Here is a 16,974-nt window from a genome sequence, read left to right as displayed (position 1 = left end):
CAAAGCAAACCTCAACACCAATACGCCCAGTATGGTCACAATGGTGAAGAAAGCCTTCATCTTTGTCTGGTTGACCCTCTCCCTGTCCCCGCCCTGCTCCCCTGGGCCTGGACGAATCAGAATCCAGAGAACAGAGATGCTGCAGAGGGCTGTGATGAGCACGGCTAAGATTAGGAGGCAGATATCCATGATACTGAACAAATCGGCAAATAATAACAAAGGAACCCCTGCAAAGCAGAGCAGCCAGACGCAGCCGATGCCAAAGCTTCTGATGGCTATGGCTCGGTCACTCCTCAGGTTCCGGTAGATGATGGGATGGACCACAGCCAGGTAGCGCTCCACACATGTCAGCACATGAAAACATGCTTCTCCTTGCAAAATAAAAGATGCAAGAAGAGTCCCAATAGTTAACACCCATAAATCCCTCATGATGCTTCCGTAACAGCTGATGATACACCCGCAGACACCGACCAGCTCTATGGTGACCATGTTGTAGGTGAAACAGTCAGTGTGACTCATGGTCGCAACTGAGGAGGTTGAGCCCTTCTTCCGCCACTGACGGTAACCGTGGTGAAGGATGAGAATGCAGAGAGGCAGGAGGAGACAGGTGTAGGTTGCGGCGAAACCAATGAAAATGAAGGACGTTGGTTTATTGATTAAGCAGTTCATGTAGATGGGGAAAATTGACTTAGTTGAATTGGTAAACACAGAAGAGTTATCCATCATGTCTGGAAGACAGAAAAGCAATGATAACAGTGAACTGGACTGCTCTAACTCTAAATAAACAGAATTTGCAAAACGCGACTTAGTGTGGAAATTTTGGTTACATCATGATTTTAAACTACAGAATGTGATTCAGTTGTTTATATGAAAATATTTCTAGTTTCTAAAAGGTCACTTGACTTATAAGTCATGTTATAGAAAGGTGGAAAATGGAAAAAAAATGTTATTCATAGTAAAATAACACAGTCAAATATCAGTTTCTATTCTTTTCTTGATAGAAATAAGAATATCTCAAATGATGCACTTACCGTCTTGGTAGCGTCTTTTTCTAGTGGTCTTGGAGCTGCATCACAGAGTCCAGCTCTCCTTTTAAGGAACTCCTAATGACTGCTACAATGCTTGAAGTATTCCTGGTGCTAGTTTGTCCAGGTCGGCATCTCAAAGACTGGATATGGTAAAATCTTTGCATGTTGCAAATGAGACTGAAGCTTTGTCATTATTGTTACACAATTCCGCATGCAAATGGATTTTTATCCACAATGAAGGATGTCTCCATTTATACCTGAATGTATCTCATATGCAAAAAAGCTGAATCCTATTTCATAGTGTGCATTGTTTATTGTGATCTAAGATTTCCCTGCTTTTTTCTGGCTTATTTGTTTCCTTTGCAGAATTATTCCAATGCTATGGTTGGGTTTTTCTCAGATATGTGTTGATTTTGAGTTTGCTTCTGGTCGTGTGCATTTTACTTTCAGAATTTTCTTTGTGAGACCAGTCATAAACCTTGATTTCTGGAAGTTCTGTGAAGAAAAATCAACATAAATTAAGCCATTGCAGATGTCCCAACCTCAGCTACACCTTTGTTGTGTCTCTGCCAAAGCTGCAATCTTTGTTTCAGGTTGTAACTAATATGCTATTCCAGTCAAATAAATAGGCTTCACCAAAAACCTCTGAAAGAATCTACATGAAACGGTCCTTACAAGTGTTTTGGGGGTCTGAATTTGTGTTTTGAAAAACAATCTCAGGCTCAAAAGGCGGTAAAAAGTGTAACATATTTAGTTTTTTCCCAGGGGTTCACTGATTTCATAGTGGTGTCATTTTTAGATTTCTAGCTCAAACCAAGCCTCTATTGTGAATTATGAGAACTACATCAGGCATGTGATCAGAACAAAGCAAATGCAAACCGTACCTGTGTCTGAATCAAACAAAATTATGTGACCTGAAAATTTCCCAGAAGTCTCTGTGAAAAACCCACGTGTATTGATGTTCACTAGATTGACAAACATAGACCACAACTCATTGTATTATGACAATTTATTTGAAAAAGAGCCCAAATTTTTTAAATGTTTTAGTTTTAAGATTTTTGGTTGCTTCCCAAAATGAACACCCAAAGACCAAATTTGTTTGATTAGATTATATTAAATTCTACAATTGTTGTTGGTTTTTCACGTGTCAGACCGCATCCCCCGCGACCTGTTCCGGGATGAACAGAAATGGATGGGTGGATGGATGGATGGATGGATGGATGGATGGATGGATGGATGGATTCAAATTACATAGAAATCCAGGACACTGGAAAGCCCCAAACTATATAGTCTTTTAGGGGTTGGGGAGTAGTGAGGGACTTCAGACATAGCCTTGGTGAACGGTACAGCTTGACACTTTTTGGAACAGCGACAACTTTAAACTGGGTTTAATGAGAAAGCATTAAACTTGAAAAGAAATACTCATGCTTTTGCTACAATATACAAACACATATACTATACTAGCACTTTTAGAAAAGCTGAACATGTAATATTTTGACATTTTTTGAGTAAATCCAAGATACTGACTTTATTGGCTTGAAAAAGTAGGTCAAACTGTCCTGAACAAAACTCCTTTTTGATGCTGCCTTTAGTGGGGCCAGATTAGAATCACTTCCTGTTGCATTCTTTTTGCTTTCAGGTTTGGTGGGACCTAAGATTAACAGAAAACACTCAGAATGATAGATGTAAATAAACATAATAGAAAATATTTTTGGGGAAAAAATGGATCTAGACAATTTTTATGTTTAAATAGAATGTTTTTCAATGCATTCAGTCGTCTTTTGGTTTGTATTTCTAAAGGTGTGGCACTATTGATGAGTCTCTAAGGATGCAAACCTTTGGGGTAAAAAAGGATGTGGCTGACTAACATCTGAGATAAGGGATCTGAAACTTGAATCCAGAGATGCTTGAATGATGAGCAGAGCCGGATAGCATGCAAATACTAGTCTGGTTCTAAAATCTATGCAGTGCTGACGTTAATTATTTACTAATAAAATGAATTCTGAAAATAAAAATATAACAAGTTAAGTTCTATTTTTGGCCACATTCTCATATGGCATTATTATGACATGTTGAGGCATCTGTGGTATAAAAAACGTTAAGATTTAAATACGATGAGTCAAAAAGAACAAGGGTTATTTATCATAAATAACCTGTTTCTAAACTAAAAGTTTTGAGGTTAACTATTTTGGACTGTTTTAGTGCAGAGATACGGCACAAGTTTGATATTTTCTGTCTGAAAGCCATTCTGGCACATAAAAATAAAATCATTCAAAGTTCACTTTGACAGCAGGTGGCACAAGGGAGCAAAAAATGAAACTGTACACGTGTAAAAACAAAGTTTAACTGGGTTAAAAACCTTGACCAAATGAAGGATGAAAAACCAGTGATCAGTTTTGTCATTATTCATACAAATAAACAACAATAAAAGGTATGAAGTCAGCTTTATATTATTGCCCTATAATGAAGAAACAAGAACAAAAATATTAACTACTGCTAAACTCAATATTCTTCTTAAATAAGCAAAAATCACTGCTTATTAACTTTAAACAACAAAGTTACAATTTCTGAAATCTCAGCCTAATGATGTAATTTTTTTTGCACTATAGCACATAAAAAATAACTTTTATGTCAATATTCAAGAAAATTCATGATTGTATTCCTTAACATAAACAAAAATTTTTTAAAGTATGCTTAACTTTACAATTTTTTTTATAGAGGTTATTTTTCTTTTTACAAGCATTTTGTTGACTGGTGGTTAACCAAGGGGCATTTGACATTTAAATGAGTGTATTCTATATCATTTTTAAATATATTATCAATAATCCTTGTGCTATCCGGTGTTAACCACGTCGTTTGTCCTGGAGTTCTGCTACTAGCCATCTATTTGCTTTTCGATTATCTTAATCTTTTTGACATTCTGATCATTCAGAGCTCGAACCTCCTCTATCACATTTAGAATCTGTCCATGCAGGATCTTCATGGCTCTGACCTCCTCAGCACGAAGTCAAGCACCTTCTTGTAATTCTCAGATACCTCCATCACTGTGTTCTTTTAGGGGAATAATTAGAAATTGCTCTTCACAATATTTACGCTTTTCTGCAGTAAATAGAGTTGTGAAGTGCAACTGCTCTACGCCTTTATGGCGTCAGGATCCTAGATGTTTGTTGTTAGTCCGCTCCAGGCAGACGTGTTTGTGATTAGGTAGATTGTTAGAGCAGACTAACACATTTAAATCTTTTTTTTTTTTCACTTCCCCCATTCCTGACCCTGTAGCAAGGTAGTGCTCAGCCTGTACCCAGTCTTTGAGTGCAGTGTTTCAGTGTTTGTTTGCTGTGTCGGCATGGATTAAGCTTGCTGCTCCCAAAGAGTTTGACACATTGCAGTGGTGTTTGGTTTTGTCCAGGTACGTCAAGAAAATCCTGTGGGCTGAAGTAAGAAGAACTTTGTCAGGAAGGCTGAATGAAATAAAATATTGTATACGCCACCAATGCTTCAGTTGTTTTGTTTTACCACCAGCCTGGCTCAACATTAACATAACATTTTAACTTGAAAGTAAATAATAGGTCCTGTTTATATGGCTAAAAACTTTAAATAGATAAAACCAGCTGCAACTCTTTACACTTATTTAAAATAAACTTTAAAAATTATCACAATAACACAAATAAATTATCAGCCTTACTTTTTTTTTTCTTGCTGTGTATCTGGAGGCCTTGGTGACTGAGGCATCCAGTGCCGCTCAGAAGATACAGAAAAATGCAGGTATGCATTTTGTAAAAATGTTGTTTTTTTGCCTGCTTTGTTTCACAGCTCATTTATTTGTGCAAATTTAGACAGGTTTCATACCGTTTTTACTAAAGACCCAATTTTCACAAAAGAGAGAGAATTTTTTTTTTGAAAGGGTGCAAAGTAAATTTGAACGCAGTTATCAAAAATGTCTTTTGTTACATTAAAAGGCATAATTTTACAGTAAATACACATCTGTTTGTTTGTTTGAATTATTATTAAAAGTTCTGCTCTTTGACTTTGAATTCCCTTGTTTTTGATGTTTTGTTTTTACGTATTTCATTAGAGTGTTTTCTTTGGGGAAACTAGCCGTGCCTAAGGGAGCTAAAGGAGCGCACCTTTCCTCCAGGTCTAAGGCTGTGCAGTCTCACAAAAAATAAATGCCCATGGCTCTATTGTGCGTGTGTGTGTGCGTAACCTTGTATTTGTTATCTTTTGAGGACGTGTTTTGGTTTACTCACCATTCTCTTCAGGACTCTGTCACCAATGGGGACACTTCACATAATTTTCACTTTGATTAAAGATGTTTAGGGTTAGTGGTTTTTGTAATTTAACTAAAAAGTAATAATATTGATGTTTCGATAAAAATAAGTCAAAAACCCATTCTGCTCTTCTTGCATTTTTCTGATGATGGAGGACATATATATTAAGAAAATTAAGGTTTTAATTGAATGTCTGAGTATTTTTTTTTTTAACTTGTCCTGTCCAACAGCTAGGCAGGCAGATGAGAGCTGAGGGCCTCTTGTGTTGGACATATTTTACTTTAACAAGAGGGGTTATTAATCTTCAGACAAACCAAAGGTGTGACTGAACAAACCCCTTTTGTAATTGAGGCCAAACTTTATTCATTTCAACCATGATTGAAAATCTTCGGTGTTGGACCGGACGGAAAAGGAAAGAAGGGAAGAAGAGGGAGGGATGTCGGGGGGGGGGGGGTGATAGTGAAAGGGGGGGGTAAGACAATGAAGCAGCATAGAGCAGACAGGTTTACTGGTTGTTTATCGTTACGGTACAGTTCAAATGTAGTACAAAAAGGGCGGGGCCTGTCTGAGTATTTTTATTGTTGTTGTGAATCAGTAGCAGACAGAAAATTGTCCTCATTTTCTTTGTCTCAGCTGGAATATGGCTAAAATTGTATAGCTGGATAACTCCGATATTGCTTGCCATCGTTATTGCACCAGTAATTTTTAATTGGCTTACAGCCCCTCACATCCCCAATGTGAAAGCGCTTTCAGAAGCAGGAAAAGGAAGTGGGGCGGAATTGCTCTGCGCCTACAGTCCCTCCCACAAGTCAGAGGTGATTTTCTAATGAACTGCTACTGCTCAGCAGAAATAAAACACTAAGTAATTATAGTAAGTAAAGTGAATAAAACACCTTTAATTTGGGCTAAAAAGTTAATTAAAGGACCAGTGGGAACACTTTGAAATAGATCAAAAGATGTTTTTTTCTCGTGTGGTGCTTATAAACACAACTGTGGCAGTGGTCAGGCGGTTGAGCAGGTCGTCCAATGATCGAAGGGTCGGCGGTTCGATCCCCGCTCTCCCCAGCCAACCCCCAGGGCAAGAGACTTCACCTTCCTTGCCTCCAGTGTGGCTCCACTGATGTGTGAATGTGTATGAATGTCCAGGTGATGGTCAAAGGGGGCGTAGGCGCGAACCGACAGCCACGCCTCTGTCAGTCTGCCCCAGGGCAGCTGTGGCTACAACAGCAGCTTACCGTTCCCCAGTATAAATGAGGAGTGAATGAATAATGGACACGCTGTAAGTGCTTTGAGCGTCTGGAAAAGCGCAGATAAATCTAATCCATTTTTATTATTATTAACTTTAACCCTTGTGCTATAGGCACTTTAACATTGTGAGTGAGACAGTGCGCTGAACCTTTTTTCTTCAAAGATTTGTGATCTTCACTGGTGTCCATGGATTACATAAAATCCTCTCCACCTTTATCCACCTTTGTCATGGTAGGGAGAACACGTCAATGTAAGGGTGGGGTCATAGGATAGCACAAGGGTTAAAACCATGCTTTAAAAACAGGACTAAAGTTAATTTCATAGAAAAGAAAAAAACCTGTTGATCTTAGATTTAACAATTTTTTGTCATTAACAACAGATTATATGTGTGTAAAGGTTTTCCTGAAAGACGCTTAGTTAGCTTTTTTTTTTAAAAGGTCTTGCAGTGGTTAAAAAGAAAGACATTTCATTGCAAAATTAATCATATGGAAGCATTGGCTTAATGTTTGTGCTGTTTGCACGTATTGGTCATTCCCTTTACACGGTTTATTTCCAAAAGGGAAATTTCTCCCCTGTTGTATGTTTTTGCTATGGTGATAGACTGACGACAATTTACATAAAAAATAAAATGTGTGGTGTCCACTTCAAAAGTAATGTTGCGAGTCAGGAATAAATAATTCTTTATTTCTTGATATAGTTCAACAAAAATAATACATTTTCAGTGATGACTTCATAAAACTGTTTTTGGTGAAAACTGCAAAAATATCACAACAGTTTTTTTTGCAGTTAGTCATGCTTGTGTAAAAAAATTTACTTATTGATGAGTTTTTACAAAGACATTAATACATATATTTGAATATTAATTAGATATGGTGGGCAAACATACAAACTGCAACGTACCAAATTAAACATAAAGCAAACTTCTCTGACAGCATTATTAAGTGAATAATCAGTTTGTTTGTTTTATTATGTTTTCATTCTGTGAGTTTAATATGACTCACTGATTGTTTATTTCTTTTATTTTTCCTTGTTTTAATGCTATCACAATAACCAATACTGATAAAAAAACACTTTCACATATGTGTCAGCTGAACAAAATTAATAGTAAAGATTTTTATAACATGTTGCACAACTGAGATCTAATGATCCTATTACACTGAGATGTGATGAGATTTATATTATTTTATTTGGATATACAAGCAAATTAACTTTAAATTGTACCAGAGTCTGAAAAAACCCAATCGGACCCTGGTCTAGAACCAGGCTCTGTGACCCATCTTTCGAGATGGTCTTGTTTCTTTGCCAACCATACTGAGCTCTGGGTCGCTCTGAGATTCGACAGTCTGAATACAATCCGTGTTGAAAGTGGAACAACTGGAACACAATGGCCACCATAGCCGGTGGGACATTATGGGACATAAACAGAGTAGGAATGAAATAACCGATGAACAGCGGACAAATGTAAAGCAATGATTGCCATGTTATCAAACAGAATAATTTGTCCAACGGCTTACTTGTTCGAACTTTTATTTTACCACCGGCATGCGCCTGGCACTGCTGTGACATTATCCTACAAGCTACCTTGTAGTTCCTTAACAGAATTCTCTTACCAACAATGCAACAACCATGAGACCCAGAAACTCATTGAAATGTGATCAGATGAATGCAGGCTCGTCAAAAAAACATTTGACAGGAAACACATTGTTTTTTTTTATTTTGAAAAGTTTTGTACCTGACTTTCATACGGATGTTCAAAATTGTTCAACGAAATATTGAATTAGTGAACTATTCCAACAAGGATCACAAAGCGCAGTACTTCCATAATTTCTGCCTCTTGTTGCTTTGCCCCGCCCTTCTGATTTCTGGCCAATTACTGAAGAGATCTTTAGTCACGTGGTTTTGTTGCTTTGGTTTGAAACACAAAAGTCTGCTTGACAACAGTCTGAATACAGACCCAACAAAAGCTTCAGGATGTGATCTGTACCAACTTAAGCAGGCTCGGTCAGGGCCAACAGACTTCTCCAGTCTGAATACACCCTAAGGGTAATTTAATCCCTTGATGCCCGAATTTATTTCCAGCTATGAAGAAAAAAAACTGTTGGGTTTTTTGCTTTCAAATAGATGCCAAATCAAGATAAGTTTAGAGCAGAAGGGATTTAATATGAATTTGCATCTATAGATGTCAAGAGGTTAAACCAAACAATTGATTATAGAAAATGTTCCTCTATTTGAAATAGAAACCATGTAATGACATTGATTTAGTGGTTGTTCTTTTTTTGTAATCCAAATTATTTTCCCCTTATAGCCTTAAAGCAATTCAGCAACACGAGTGTTAGATTCAGTTCAAGATTCAAGATTTATTGATTGCCCAATGTGCAATATAACTTTAAAATACAGTACAGATTAAACTGCTGTCCTCTCAGACTTTGGTGCAAACATCCAGAAAAATAAATAATAAAAAGACACGGGTATAACCATACAACTAATAGGTACAATATGTATTAATATAGACATATTACAATCCAGACATAATAAGAACAATGAGTATATGAAACATTGGCTTTTAAAAGAGACAGTATGGCAAAAGAGGCAAATAGTGCAATTGGCAGCAAGAAGTCTGTGTGCAGGGGGCACATGGGCTTTGCTGGGTTTTTGGCCAGTGATGATGTGCTGTTACTCTTTGACAGATCGTCAGAGATTTGCACACCAAGAAACTCCATTGATGGTCAGTTGGGTGAGGCCTCCACTGAAATCCACAACAATCTCCTTCGTACTTGCCACTTCCCTTTCAGTTTCACAGGGCTGCCAGAGCCTAACCTGGCTATGGATAGGTACAAATCTACTGCCCCCCCACCCCCATGGACTGTAAGAGAGTAATTCGTGTCGGCATCCTACGAGTGTCCTATGGGCATACATATCATCTGCAAACCACATGCGTTCAGCCCCCCCATTTATCTCCACAGTACACTTACCAATGGTACGTTCCATTTTCAACAATGTCCCTAGAGGTAGCCGGATGAGCATCAAGTACACCCGCACTCCTGACTACCAGACAACCCAAAAACCTGCAACACCCGTACGGGACAACCTCCCTGTGCAACTAAGGATTATGATCCAGTCGCTCCTCTCTATGACCCCCCACCAGTCAGGACAACCTAAAAACCCATAGCACCCATATATATATATGCCAATACAGTAGCATATGACTAAGGCTTTGACAATGATACTGTATTTAGTTTCAGGTTAAGTACTTTCTCTTGATCCAAAATTTCCCTTTTCTAATTTGTAAAATGGGTAAACAATATATGTATACATTGGATTTAAAGGAATTTTAAATTTGCTGTCTAATGTATTTAATGTCCACCTTTTTATATATTTTCATGAATTAACTGATTTCTTCCTTAAAAAATATTTCTCATCTTCTTAGTGAATGGTATGCTTACAACACCCACTTTTACCTGTTCTGTGTAGATACAGCGCTGGTAGCACCAGGCTGCTGGGCAAATTAAACCATACACAAGTGGCCACGATAACACAATTGCTATTTTCTCCAAATATGAATAGGACCTCCCAGACCATATTCCAAGCAAATCTCACCACCAGTACTCCCAGTATGGCCACAATAGTGTAGAATGTTCTCTGCTTTGATTGGTCAATCCTTTTCTTCTGCACACCCTTCTCCCCTGGACGGGGACGAATCAGAACACGGAGAACAGAAATGCTACAGAAACAGACAATTGTCAGAGACAATACCAGGAGGAAAATATCCACAACATAGTAAAAGTTAGTCATCTTCATTGATGCCATTCCTCCAAAGCAAAGCAACCAGGCAATGCCGATGCAGATGTTCCTGATAGTGACCCCTCTTTCATCTCTTGTCGTCAGATAGGTGACGGGATGAACCACAGCCATGTAGCGATCAACACACATTAGGATGTGAAAGAATATTTGACCATACCAGGTGAGGCATGTAAATATATCTGCAATTAATAAAATGTCTATCCAATCACCACAGATACCAGCTAAGTTGCCGATATACCCAATGACTCCAATCAGTTCAATGACAACCAGGTGGTAAGTAAAGCAGTCAGAGTGACTCATGGCTGAAACAGAGGACGTGTAGCGCTTTTGCCACCTTTTCTGGAGGCCATGGTAGAGGGTAAAGATGCAGAGAGGGAGGACAATCAAGATGGTGGTGATTTCAAGAGCGATGAACATAAGGGAGCTTGGAGTGTCGATGAGGCAGTGGATGTATAAAGAGTGGGAAGAGTTCATTAGGGGCTGTTGTGCTGTGAAAACAGAGTGGCTAAACGATATGTTCCTCCACATATCTGGAAAGAGAAATAAGGTGTTCATTAAATTTGTCAACCACATTGAATGCCAGCAGACGTTATAACTCAGAAACACAAATATTAAAACATTCTATAAATAAAACACTTGAACATTACACAAAGGACAACTCAATACTTGAAGCGCTAGTCACAACTGCCCTTATGGGTAGATCTGGGCTGTATGAGAGTGAGAGTATGGGGCACTCTGTTGGCCTGTAGAAAATAGGTAAGCCTGTAGTGCAAAAAATGTTCATTCACATTTTTAGTACAGGCATGAGTAAGGGTGTAGTAGGTGAGATGCAAGGGTATCATAAAGATACTCTAAGTAAGTCATAAATTCATGCAGCATACATCTGCCTCCCAAAGAGATCCATTTTCATGACGCCCAAGGGGCGTCATGAAAATGCACCACGATTGTAAGATTCTACGATTGTAAGATCTACGATTGTAAGATTCTCCGTGTTCTGATCATGATTGTAAGATTGCAGGTTCGATTCCCGCCTTGCACGCCCATGTGTCGAAGTGTCCTTGGGCAAGACACTGAACCCCTCCTTGCCTCTGGTAGGAGGTTGGCGCCAGTGTTTGGCAGCGGAGCCGCCACCAGTGTGTGAATGTGTGTGTGCATGGGTGAATGGGACTGTGACTGTAAAGCGCTTTGGGCCTTCGAAAGAAGGTAGAAAGCGCTATATAAGTATACGCCATTTACCATTTACCATTTACCCTTAAAGTTGCCGCACAAGCCTCAAGGGAACTGCATGACACACCTAGACGTTACCATTAAGATGTGTCTGCTTCTCTCCACGACCCTCCCAAAAATCCACAGCACTCGTATCAGTCAACCTCCCATTGACCAGTACATGGTCAACATGACTAAGGCTTTAGGCCAGGGGTCAGCCACGCAGGGCATGTGTGCCACACTTGGTATGCGGAGGTAAAGAACAGTGCCATGCAGGGGTGTGACAACAATACGCACTTGATGTTGTCTGTTTGTATCTTTTAGATTAAAAAAAGTTGGGTTTGAGTGATCATTTCTTCATACAATGGTCTTGTTTCCCCTATGGCGTCATATGGAAAAGGTTCAATCAATATGACCCAACCTACCTGTAGCCTATAAATACTGCCACTTTTCCAATTAATGAACAGGCGATTTGAATTCATTCGCTCCTTAGGGAAAAAAAACTAAGTTTGCCACAGTGAAATGAAAATGTTGTAATAATGATTCTGTAATAATGAAACTGTTGCCGTTAAAAAAGGACAGGTGGAGTGAAATGAGTGTCTATCAATGGAACGGGAGCATGTGCGTGAGTGGGAAAAGTGCGAAGCGGGTCCACAATCTGCGGACGTTTATGACTGTACAGCTGTTTTTTTTAGTCATGTTTTTGCCGTTGCAGCAGCTGACATTTAGGAAGTTATAAATTCAGTTTGTTGAATGATAACCAAGCATATTCAGATTAAATCCAGACTTTCTTTCTGTTCTGCCAAACGTCAAAATGAAATGTGAACAAGTTTTGAAATGAATAGTACAAGTGATTGCCACTCTATTTCCTAGGGGGGGAAATTAATAATGATGCTGTCTAATTGCAGAAAATGTATTTAACTTCAATTAACATACTTCCAGTACATAAAAAAGTAAAAACATTTAATTTTACATGCACCGTGACAGAATTCACTTACATTGAGTTACTTTGGCCCTGTGTCATACTTTAACAAAAGATGAATAAATCAAAATACTCTTGTTTATTTTTCATTTTAATTGTTGTGAAGTTTTTAGAAATATTGATGGGGTTTTGTTCTGAAAAACCCAATCTTATCGCTGTAGGTATGAAATACCACAAATGCAGTACTTTTTGTTTCAAACAGTTCCATCACAATTTCAGCCTATTTTGCTTATGCAATATTGTTATGGAAGCACTTTAGCGAGGTAATGTCAACGATTTCTAAAATAGATATTTGACCTGCTGTTTGTTAATTAAATAACATTTCAGATATATTGGAAATGTTTCGGTTTTTCTTTGTATTAGAGTGCCCATTATAGTTGAGGATGACACAGTTGTTTAGGAGAATGTATTATATAATAGGAAATATTTGATTGCCACTTCACTCCCGCTTTAGACACTTTAACTGTTGCCAAGAAGAAATAAATGGTGCTTTTAGTTTCTATGCATTTCATCTTGTAAATAAGCTCCACTGTTGGAAAATCTGTCAATTACAAATTATCCGGCAATTTTAAGCAGTATAAATACATTTGTATTAAACAATGACACCACTGTCATTGTTAGCCTTTGTTCGAACCCTTGACCAATTGTTTAGCAGACAAACTTCTCCACCCAAGCAGTTATAGCCAACCTTTGAAAATGTAATGGTCTTTAGTTCCTTTTCAAGAGGTTTTTATTCATTTTGTTGTTTTCCATGTAACAACAGAGTTGGTGAGATCACTACACGGATGTAATCAGTGTCTAGTCATTGGAGGAAGTCCAGGTTGGGTCACAGTCTGGTTGGGCCAGGAACCGCATCTGCCATTAAGTTCTGACCATCCTTTATGCAAATTCCTTTGCTAATGTAACCTCCTTAGAGTCAAGCTACTGTCTCAGATTTAGCTAAACATTTGTTGTTTTTCACATTTCTTGATGTCATGTCAACAAAAAGCTTTCTGTTTTTTTCTTATTGGTTTGCAAAGTTACCAGATTTGCCAGGAACACAATTGTATTTTGAAGGCCGTGTCACACAATCGCTACGTTCATTTTGTGCATAATGCACGGATGGAAATTGGTCATACTTGAATAAAGGTTGAAAAAGTGAGAATAGTTATTAAAATGAAAATTCCTCAGATGTATCCTGAATAAACCACGCAAGGAAAAAGCCAAAAATCTGGCCCCAAATTTACATGATTATGTCATTTTAGCGTGATATGTCGCTGTATAGGCAATAAAATATTAGTGGTATATGCATTAATTAAACATATAAGGACATACGTTGAACGGTCATGGAAAGCCACAAATTTGCGTATGCATCTTGTTAAAATCCCACAATATTGTGTAAGATTGATGTAATGATTGTGTAAAACCACATAAAATATGGGTAAACTGCATAACTGTCTACTGACCAAAAAAGACTTGAATTCACGTAAAGACCGGTCAGCCGAAACTCTTGACAGACATGCACATGTCATTCATGGAAAATCCACAAAATGTACATAACGGGTGTGTGACACAGCCTTAAGACTCTACTCTGTCAAGAAATATTATTTGTGTTAGTGTTGGTTGTCACACAGTTAAAATCATTTTTTATCATTGAACAAAACATGTGAAATAAATGTGTGTGTGTGTGTATGTTAGAAGTACTCAAATAAGGCAAAAGAAAAACATTGAAGTGGGAGAGTAGTATTTTTGATTATGAATACAATTTTGAGTAGAGTAAATAAACAATAAAGTAATTATTCCATGTTTTTTTAGCTAAAATTGATATTTAATGTAAAGTCAATGTATCCCCTGTAAAAACAAATCCTATAAGAAAGTATATATTGTTTATTAATAAAATGATTCATGTTTAAAATTCTAGTTAGGTGAAAAAGATGTGCCAAAACAATCCTCCAGTTTATTGTTTTGTATTCCTTTAGGTTTTACTAGAAAACAACAGGTAAGTATAGGTCATAGTCATAATTTTGTAGTGACCCTCACCTTCTTCTTGAAACTTGCTTCTGCTAAATTCCATAGACAGTTGAGTGTTCAGTGATTTCTGATCCAGTTCTGGTTCTTTCCATTCCATGTGTCTGCCTGACTGTGGTGCTGTGAATGAATTAAAGGGGTCATTTGTTTAGGCAAAACGACAACGTTATGGATGGTGTTTTGATGATCGTTAGGGGAATTCAGTCAGGTGGGATGAGGAGAAACCTGATGCTGTAGTATCACGAGACCAGTGTGGCAACTCAACTTGGCGGTGCCTATGTAGTTGAACAAACATTTTGGTCTTATATCATTTTACCGCCAAATTAAAATCAGCTGTAAAACTAACAACAAAAAGTTTAATAAGCCTTTTGATAGCCTGGAGGACCTGGAGAATTATTTGGACGGCTGCTACAATACCTTAGTTATGGGGAAAACCATCACCACCACTCCTTCCTCCAAACTTGGCTGTCCCGAAGATTCTCCCAGAGCTGCCTCCTCTCCAGGCAGCGGAATCAGTGACACACTAGATTCCATAGATAAAAACTCTCCAGCCTTGAATGCCGCCTGAATCTGCTGGAGATCCTCCACAGAGTTCCAAGGCCTGCGGCAGGTGCAGGAGCTCGCAGTGGAGAACCAGGCCCTCAGAGAGACCGTCAAGACCCTGAGCAGCGACACCGCTCGTCTCTCTGAAGAGAACCGTTCCATTAAGGAAACCGTGCTGGATCTTCAGGCGAGGAGCATGAGGGACAACCTGGTGATCTCACGGATTCCAGAGGAGGCAGGAGAATACCCGGAGGCCACGGTGAAGACCTTCATGGAAGCTCACCTGAAGCCCCCCAAGGAAGAGGTACAGAAGACCGCGTTTCAGAGGGTGCACCGGCTAAGAGGAAGAAGGGCAGATAACCAGCATGCAAGACCAATTGTTGCTACATTTGAACACTTCAAACAAAAGGATTTCTTTATCTATTCTAGTGCTTTGCAGATAATGTTTACATCGGCATTGATTAAAGGAATGGGACGATAGCTTTAGGACTTGTGGGATCATTGGTTTTCGAAGAAGGATTATGTTGGCTGAGTTCATGTTAGGTGGTAGTGATTGGCTTTCATTGATAAATGTGACCGATTTATAAAACGTTGGTGCCAGTTGCTAAGCCAATGGGTTGGTAAGGAACACTTTGGTGCATGCTGCTTTGGTCAGGCTAAGCTTAAAAATGAAACCCAAAGTACATCTCCCTGAATTTTCCTTCTTCCTGGCTGAGATTCTGATGGAATATTCTTCATCTTTGTCCATTTAAAGATTGTTTTTCTTCATTACACTCCACTCATTTCAGAAGACAAAGGTGAAAATTCCCTAAATATTTTCTATGTCACATATATAAGCCATCAATAAATTACAGTTCAGATAACTTGGCATTGTTGCAAAACCACATTGAAAAAACTAAATCTTGTGCAGCCCAGGTGTCAAAGTGTTATTGGGCAAGGTTTTAGAAAAGTGCTATAAAAGTATACGCCGTAAACATTTTTCTTTGATTCCCTGTAAAAATGAATCAATATCATCCTAATAAATTAGCATAGATGAGTTAGTAGAAAAAAAGACCAAAGACATACCCAAATCCCACAAACACTTCACAGGTGAGTTACTTTCTATATTTGGCACAACTTTAAAGCTATCGACACACCGGACATGTGACGTGCATCCCAGAATGAGCTACATGCAATTTTTTGGAATGTGCACATGGAGTTCACACTGGAAAAGCAGGGAGGGGCTTCTTCTTTTTCTAGATAGGTAGTTAGATCTTTATTTGTCATTGTCATGCATACAATGAAATTAAAAGTGACTTCTGGTCAGTGCAACATTCATACATCAAAAAAAGTATACAACTTTCTACTAATATAATAAATAATACATGAAAGGAAATAAAAAGTGTTTCAAGTGTTTCTACAGTTTACTAGCGCATGTCCATCAGCTAGAGTTGGAAGAGGCTTGGTGTGAAAGGTCGAAGTGGTACAAATCTGTGTTTGTACCTGGAGCCTAAAAACTGGGGTAGAACCTTGCGTAGCTTTGGATACAGAAGCCTGAAATGTGCTTTTACGTAGGCTTTTCATTGGAAAGGGCCAGTTGAAAGGGCGTGGCCAAGAGCGGCGTGAATGTAGCTTTACAAAAGATATTTTCAAAGTTCTGAGGAACTTAATTCGCCTTTATTTAAAATGTTTGAAATGTTGAAAGTTTATGCAAACATCTGAGTTTAAAAAGAGAGTGTTTAGTCTAAAGACACAATTGTAACTGCATGTTGCAACACCTTCATTTCTTAGCTCTGTGAAGAAACAACAGAGGCAGCACGAGACTGCTGGGCAGATTAAACCAGTAACTGCAGGACATCAGCAAACAAAGATACCAATTATCTGTTGATTTTAGGGAAATCCAAATCAGACC

The sequence above is a fragment of the Oryzias latipes genome, chromosome 18, assembly GCF_002234675.1.
Source record: "Oryzias latipes chromosome 18, ASM223467v1".
Lineage (NCBI taxonomy): Eukaryota > Metazoa > Chordata > Actinopteri > Beloniformes > Adrianichthyidae > Oryzias > Oryzias latipes.
This window is presented reverse-complemented; position numbering follows the sequence as displayed.